We start from the raw sequence: 8700 nt of genomic DNA on the forward strand, positions 1-8700 counted from the left end.
ATGGATGCACACTAATAGGAGAAGAAAAAATGAGCTGCACTCAGAGACAAATATGTGTGAGGCAGTGACGCACGTTGAGCGTCCTACAACCAGACGTAGCTGCAGGACACTCTACTCAGCGTGAGCTGCACTCACACACAGTCAGAGACCTCTCAGACAGCCGTCAACAGTGCAGCTAAGTGGGCACTGGCACTGACAGGCTGCAGAAAGGCTCCGCTGTGTACTCCTATATAGTGTTTGCAACCACCGTAGATGGAGACGGATGGATGCACACTAATAGAAGAAAAAATGAGCTGCACTCAAATAAAAATATGTGTGAGGCAGTGACGCACGCTGAGCGTCCTACAGCCAGACGTAGCTGCAGGACACACTACTCAGCGTGAGCTGCACTCACACACAGTCAGAGACCTCTCAGACAGCCGTGAACAGTGCAGCAAAGTGGACACTAGCACTGAAAGGCTGCAGAAAGGCTCCGCTGTCTACTACTAGTGTTTGCAACCAACGTATATGGATACGGATGGAAGCACACTAGATTGAAATTATTTAAAAAATGCAGCTCAAAAAATAAAAGATGTATGAGGCAGCAGTGATCACACTGGGTGGCCTACAGCCTGACGTGGCTGCAGGACCCACTCCACAGCGTGAGCTGCACTCACACAGCCCTTGCAGACAGCTGTGAAAACAGCGCTGCTAGGGAAAAGCAAGCTACAGTGGTGGTTTATGTAGCCTGGATAAAGCACAATATTGTTTTTAGAATCGCTATTTCTAACTGTCCCTCACAGTCTTCTACAGCAGCCTGTCCCTAACTGAATTCACAGCAGAGTGACCAGAAATGGCGGCTGCGGTGGCTTTTATAGTGCATCATGACATCATTTCGGCAGCCAATCACAGCCATGCCAATAGTTAACATGCCTACATGCCTAACAGGATGTGCCCACACTTCAGAGGATTCCCATTGGCTTAATCAAAGCAAGCAGGCTCATAGCATGATGGGAACTTCCTATTCCGATTCCGATCCCGGAATCCGATATGAAAAAAGTATCGGAATTAAGTATCGGAATTCCGATACCGCTAATATCGGCCGATACCCGATACTTGCGGTATCGGAATGCTCAACACTACTATTTAACCATAGTGGTCTCCTCCTATTTCTAGCACGTTTATTCCCATATGGTATATATTGTGCACAGGTCCTATTCAGGATGCTAATAAACGTCTCCCATTTTCTTTGTGTATTTTTATGTCTCAGGATATCGTCCCAGTTAATTCCACCAAGATCATCTCTCATCCATTGGAAATTTGCCTTCCTGAAGTTTAGTGTCCTTGTAACCCCTCTACTACATATCTTATTAAAGGATACATGAAAACTTATTATTTTGTGATCACTATTACGCAAGTGACCCTCAACCCTTATATTTGATATGCGGTCTGGCCTGTTGGTTAATATTAGGTCTAGCAGTGCCCCCCCTCTTGTTGGGTCCTGAACCAGTTCTGAAAGGTAATTGTCACTCATAGTTGTCAAAAACCCACTACCTTTGCTGGAACTGCAGGTTTCGGTTCCCCAATGTATTTCAGGGTAGTTGAAGTCCCCCATGATAATGACTTCTCCTTGAGTCGCTGCTTCATCTATTTGCTTTATGAGGATATTCTCTGTTGCTTCCTTTATTTTTGGAGACTTATAACAAACCCCTATCAGTAATTTACTGTATTTTTTTTTCGTGTGCTGCATTGTTTTCGCGTAATTGCTATCTCTAATATATTTAATGGGGCTTCTGTTCCTGCTGTTGCTGCTGCTGCTGCTGCTGCTGGAGATGTTAACATTAATTTGTGGAAATGTGAACAGTCATACTTGGGTGTCCATCTGCTGGGTTGGGTGTAGTGGAAGACCTGTTGGTCCCTATTATATTATTTCTACTAAGGTAAAATTGATGCCAATTTGTTAGTGCCTGCCACTAATTTTTGGAAATGTGAACACCCCAGGTGGGGTGTCCAACCGTCCATCTGCTGGGTTGGGTGTAGTGGAGGACCTGTCGGCCGCTCTTATACTATTTCTACTGTGGTAAAATTGATGCTACTTTGATGGTGTCTACTGTGACAGAGTCACTGGTAATGTAATTGAGGGGAGATATGTTTCACTACGTCTAATGGCGTCAGTGATATAAAATTCTGAGTGTTATTTTCTCTAGCACAGTAAGTGTTGCAAGGGTTAAGTTATGCTATGGGCTGGTTTTTAGAGGGACATTCATAGAGCGGGTGGGAGAGTGTCCCCCCATGTCTCCCCTTATAGATCTAGCACATTGTGTGCTGACAGGACCTGGGTGAGATCACATTCATGTGATCAGTCACATGGTGGAGGAGTCACATGGTCTAAGCTTAAATGGCTGAAGGAAAGAACTTTGATTGTTCAGTGTGTGGGCCTGGAGAAAGAGCACTGCAGGAGAGTGGTCCATGGACAAGAGAACTTGAACCGTTTGAGTTCTGCCAGCCATGAGCTGGAGGAACCCCGCTCACAGAAGGACTGTGTTTGTTCTGCCATCAATTTGTTTTGCTTTCCTGTTTTGCCCAGTGGGCTGTATTTTCTTTACTACCACCCATTGGTTTATGCTGCCTATAATAAACCAAAGGAAGTTCTTAAAGCCGCAGTGTACCTGCGTCTACCTCCGTGTGCAGCCGAGTGATCCACTCTACCACGCTATCGATAATTTTTTTAAATGTGAACACTCCTGATAGGGTGTTCATCTGCTGGGTTAAGTGTAGTGGAAGACCTGTTGGTCCCTATTATACTATTTCTACTGTGGTTAAATTGATGCCACTTTGTTGGTGTCTGCCAATAATTTTTTGTAAATGTACAAGCTCCTGGTTGGGTCTCCTTCATGTGTGCTGCCGGTAGCAGTATTCCTCTGATACTGGCAGTCCTCCACTCTCTTTGAGCCAAATAGCCATGTTAGTAGCCTTACATTTTTCTGACAATAGTAATCTATGAAACTGATATGTGTGCCTCCTGATTGTGGCTGAGCATCTATTTCAACTTATCTTTGTTTTATCACTTATATAGCGCCAATAATTAAGCTTTCGCTTTACAAACATTTACAGACATTACTGACAATATCACCATTAGTACTCACAATCTACATTTACTATCTGTATGTCTTTGTAGTGTGGGTAGAAAAATAATTACTGGGAGTAAACCCTCGCAAACACGGGTAGAACATACAAACTCTTTGCAGATCCTGTCCTTGGTGGGGTTGGTATACAGGACTCCATCGCTGCAAGGCTGCTAATGTTTTCTTTTGTGTTGATGACTGAATGTTTCTGTGTTTGGAAGCCAAATTGGAACACTGCAATACAAACTGTGCGCCTTACTGCTGTCTTGGGGAAAAACACTTTCAAGATTTTCCTCCAGCATGTTTTGATGCTGCAGCATGGGCGTGTCCCTTTCTGGGGCGAGAAGCAACTGGCAAAATTTACTTTTGTATTGTGGATAGAACACACTGGCAACCCTTTTTTCAGCACTATTTGAAATCATAACTAAACGGGTAACAATCATGTTGCAGAGAGTGCTGTATGAGGGCGCTCATGGGTCAGTATCTTTCATGAGATCCAACTCCACAGTATGTTATTGGTAGTATAACACTCAACCTTTCTTCCTCCATCCCCTCCTGAAAACCACGGACAATATAGAGGGAATCATTATCATCTTCATCTCCTAACTGTTGCGAGTCCATCATCTCATCCATTTGTTCCTCCCATGGCCACCGCCTGTGAGATGACAGACCTGAACTTATAGATATTGATAACCCTAAAGGCATCCTTCTCTGCTTCCTCCTCTACCCCCAGGACCACCATCACCACCTCCTCACTCAGACTATTTAACGTGGTATCCAGCATGTTTATGACAGCAATAGTGATGCTTATGATGGCATCATCACCACTAACCATCTTAGTAGCCATTAATAAAACGTGCAAAAGGGTGCAGAGGTCCTTCATCTGTGTCCACTACGCAAGGGTGAAATTCACCACGTCCCAACTGCGTTGTGCCAGGCTATGAAAAATGTCATACTGCACCAGGACTTGGCACTGCTGCCAGAGTTGCTGCAACATGTGCAGAGTTGAATTCCACAATGTGCTCACATCACATATCAACCGGCTGTCTGAAAGATCTCTATGCCAACTTAAGTGGAATGGTGAAAGTGAGCACACAATGACAGTGGTTTCTGCAGCAGAGGATTCAGGCAGGTACAGTGTTGGAGGAATTGTTGTACCATCAGGTTGAGGATGTGATCTATACAAGGCATGTATGTAAGGTTGGCCCGGCGTAGGGCCGCCACCATGTTTGCACTGTTATCGCAGATGGCCTTCCCTGGCTCCAGGTTGAGTGTAGACAACCATTGCATAAACATGGCAAGGATGGCTGACCACAACTGTTGATCTGTCTGACTGTGATTTCCAAGTCATATTGATGTAAACACTGCCTGATTGCAGTGAGCCCAGGATGCGCAGTACGGAGGTGGGGGGATTATTTTTGCAGTGTTGGAACGTGTGTTTAATTCAGGCAGAGGTTGAGGGTGCAGGTGGAGGCTCTTGATGAGGTGGAGGAGGCAGAAGCACTGAAGGAACTGTTGCATAAAGAGGTTTGTTCTGCAAGCCCTGGAGATTCCAAGACTTGGTGTCTAGTGACACCTTGGTGTTTACTGCTTTAGTTCTCATCCGCTGGTGTGTAGTAGTTTAGTTCTCCAACCAAGCTGTTTAGTATTTTAGTTCTCCAACACCTGTTGTCTGTTAGTTTAGTTCTCCATGTTTTGATGTGTGTTAGTTTCCTTCAGCAATCATAGCTGTTTAGTAATTTAGTTCTCCAACTCCTGTTGTCTATTATTTTTGTTATCCATGTTATGATGTGTAGTGGTTTAGTTCTACAACCCCTCTTGTCTAGTAGTTTAGTTATCCATCTTATGGTATGTAGTGGTTTATTTCTCCATTTCCAAGTGCCTTGCAAGCATTGGGGATTGCAACACTTGTGTAGCAGCCCCTTTTCAGAATTCACCCATAGCCACCAGAGTCACCCAGTGCCCAGTCATCGAGATCTAACTCCCCTATCCATGATTTCTCGTCCAGGTGTCAGTGTTGAAATGCACCCTGGCAGACAGCATTTCTCAGGGAATGGGTGATTTTGTCTGCGACTTGCTGCTGTAGTACAGGCCCATCTTTCTTAGATAAGTAATGGTGACTGGGCAACTGGTACTGGGGGACTGTAACGGCCATCAGCGTTTGGAAATCGTCTGTAACTTAGCCATTTTTAGTTGCTCCCTAAAAGGTATTTCTCTGAACATAATTCACCATCAAACTCAACCATACCTAAAAGCCTCATGCAGCCTTTATCTACCCCCCATTTTCTCAAGATGGTTTTACCATCATTGTAAATAAGCACCTGTAATTTGCGTCACCCTCACCTTAGTGTAGATTGTAAGCTCTGAAAAGCATGGTCGTCAATATTTTTGCTTTAATTGTTTGATTATCTTAAGCTTTGTAACTTTTGTCTGTTTTATATGAACTGCTGACTTGTAAAGCTATGCAGAATTTGCTTGCGATATATAAATAAAAGTTATTATTAATAGTAGATTGAAGATGGTGATGTTCAAGCTGTAAGGTCCGAGTTCGGGTTCAGACGCAAGTTCGCGTCATCTCTGGCCCCGAACCTGAACTTTACAACAAAACTCGGGCCAACCCGCCAATCCCAAACATCGGGGGGTTCACCCATCACTACTTGCAACCCATGCCAAGGGTCCTCATGCTTGCGAGTCCCAACACTAATTTCAAAAATTAGAAAATATAGAATGCCAGTCACACTGGTAAGTGTGATGCAAAGGATCTGGATAACAGTCTATTGATCACGCCCATAGTATTGGCAGACGGGCTGTCCAGCACTATGTATGCACCACACAGTGACAGACGCCCCAGCACACCAAGCCAAAATAAAGGGCCTATCTGCATCTTGCAAAAAAATAAGTGCAATTAAAAATAATAAAATATTAATGCACATAATAAATACATTAAATGAGGTATGAGGTATTGGTTAATATTTTAGACAAAATAGATAAGCTCGAAATCCACGCCAAGGGTCCTCATGCTTGTGAGTCCTAACACTAATTTCAAAAACAGCAAACAGAAAAATTCAGAAAAACATACCATAGGAAAATAGCCTCACCAAAACCTTGTCAAATGGCAAATGCACTAGCAGGATGCAGTAGGTCCCCACTGATAAAGACAGGGGTAGCACAGGTGCAAGCTACTGAAAAAAACAGCCACCCACTCACCTGGCAAATTATGGAGGGGTTGTCTGCCTAGTAGTAAAAATGCACACAAATAAGGCTTGCATAGAACGCCAGTCACCCAGGTACGTGTGATGCAAAGTGTCTGGATAACAGCTTATTGATCACACCCATAGTATTGGCAGGCAGGCTGTCCAGCACTATATATGCACCACACAGTGACAGACGGCCAATAGTGCATTTCTCATTTGACAAGGTTTTGGTGAGGCTACTTTCCTATGGTATGTTTAACACCTGATCCAGCCCGCACCTGCCAGTGCTTTTCTGTTCCTCAGCTGCTCCCATCTGCAACTGTGGTTCCAATGTCCCTAACAGTGCCTGCCTGCATTCTTCATCCCTCTTTCTGGCCATAGCAGCCGACTCAGATGCCAACTTCTGTAGGTCAGCCCTGGAGTAGCACCTGGTGCCACCTACTTGTTCCTCCTTGGGTCGCAGTTTTCACCTGCTGCTACTTATCCGAGTTTTAGTAGGCCACCTAGTTGCACCCCTCCAAGCCTTCCAAGGGATACGGCACAGTGGTTCCACCGCCTTGCCTGATACAGTCTATATCTGCTGAGTTGGTTGTAGTGGAAGAGGTGTCGGTCCTTGCTATACTAGTTCTACTCTATTGCAACTGATGTCACTTTGTTGGTGTCTGCCACTAATTTTTGTAAATGTGTAGACTCCTGGTTTGGTCTCCTTTATGCATGTTGCCTATAACAGTAAGCCTCCAAGACCATCAGGCCTCCATTTTCTTTGAGTCAACTAGTCGTGTTACTATTCTTAGAGTTTTCTGACAATAGTAGTCTACAAAACTGATATTTGAGCCACCTGAGTGTGGCTGAGCATGAAAGCTGGTTGAGCTGTTGCATGTGGTATCAGGGCTCCCAGCACAGCAGGCCTACACCGATCCCTCACCCACCTCGTCTTACTTTGACGTTCAATTGAAAGCAGTAAATGTTGGTCCAGATCCTCATGCATGTCTGATTGCTACAGTGCCATGCTACAATTTGTACTGTGGGTGAATTGATGACACTTTCCTGTGTTGTGTCTCCTTAATCTGATGTGTTTTGGCAGCTTTTGGGGCCATTTAAAGGTGTTGTTCATGCATTTGTTTTTGCCTCCCATTGACTTTAATGGTGTTCAGTTATGGTTGATGAATATTAGACAAATAAGTCGGCAAATATTGCAAATTCAGCGATCGTAATACGAACCGAACATTGAAATATTCGTTCATCTTTAATCACTACCACTGCTAGCTTGCATTCTTGCCAAAGTGCATCTTAATATCATCTCCTCAAAAAAGGCAACAAGTGTGCACCCAGTCATCCACATTAAATGAAAGAAAACATGATAAATCAATCCTGACCACCTTCAACCATTGCTCTATGGTCCAGTTCAGGTTTGGAATTCTGTATTACTGAAAAAATTAGAATAAAATTGAATATCTAATAAAAAGGAAATATTTATATTTCACATTCACAATACTTTAAGGTTGCACTTTTTAAATTGAATGATTTGTGGGGGGTTGTAATGTATTGGTGCCTCAAAGCCATTTGAGAACTGAATTTCTTCCTAAAATTAAGTTTCTAAAAGGTTCATGAAAATGTGAACAATTGCTAATAAAATTATAGCCAAATACAGTTAAGCCCCATGATAGAGAAGAATCTCCTTGCACTGCCGCTCTCTGTCCTGTAGACAGCACATAGCTTTAAACCTGTGGTCTACAGAATGGCCAAGGCATAGACGCATGCACATGATTAATTCACAGAAATGCCCAAAAACCTTAATATCCCCATAACAATAGAGGGTTACTATATAACACAGACTGAATGAATCAAGACAAGGTGCAGAATAAATGGCCATGGAATCACCACAAAACAATTCTGCCTTACCGCATTTAACAGATTTCACAATTTAATTAAATCCCTAAAGGACCACAATGTCCTGCCATAAATTAGTCATGAGCCAAAAAGAGGCATACATATAAAAAGGACTGCGCATCCACTTATCACAAATTATATGCTGGCCTGTGCCAATGCAATTCTGTGAATAGATTTTAATGAAAAAATGTGTCTGTGTACATACCAGCGGTAGATCAGTGGTGATCCCTGGACGTCCCTCTGCCCCTTTTTGATGCATGTTTCGCACAGCTTCTTTGGGAGGGGGCGATCCGGTTTAAATAATGTGCCAACTAATACCATTGGACGCTCCTAATTGCATTCATGTGTCCAGGTGACAAGTATCCAGCGTGAACATTTCCCCTGTACTGCGAATGAACACAGGAAGGTCCTATTCTACATACTTTACAATGGACCAATGAAAATAGCGGCCCATGGTCACATGACTAATATCAAAAGGTCCTATTCCTATTCTGTTCATGCATATAATTCAG

General features: G+C 43.5%; 1 long non-coding RNA gene across 1 annotated transcript in view; it reads right to left on the bottom strand.

The window, feature by feature from the left end:
- Window positions 1-8452, bottom strand: part of LOC141092788 (uncharacterized) — a 141417-nt gene extending 132965 nt beyond the window's left edge. The window contains exon 1 of the long non-coding RNA XR_012232919.1: window positions 8394-8452. This is a non-coding gene — a long non-coding RNA (uncharacterized lncRNA). The remainder of the gene's footprint in view (window positions 1-8393) is intronic.
- Window positions 8453-8700: the final 248 nt, after the last annotated feature.

This window comes from Dendrobates tinctorius, unplaced genomic scaffold, assembly GCF_039654945.1.
Source record: "Dendrobates tinctorius isolate UK_male_01 unplaced genomic scaffold, ASM3965494v1 ptg000060l, whole genome shotgun sequence".
Classification (NCBI taxonomy): Eukaryota; Metazoa; Chordata; class Amphibia; order Anura; family Dendrobatidae; genus Dendrobates; species Dendrobates tinctorius.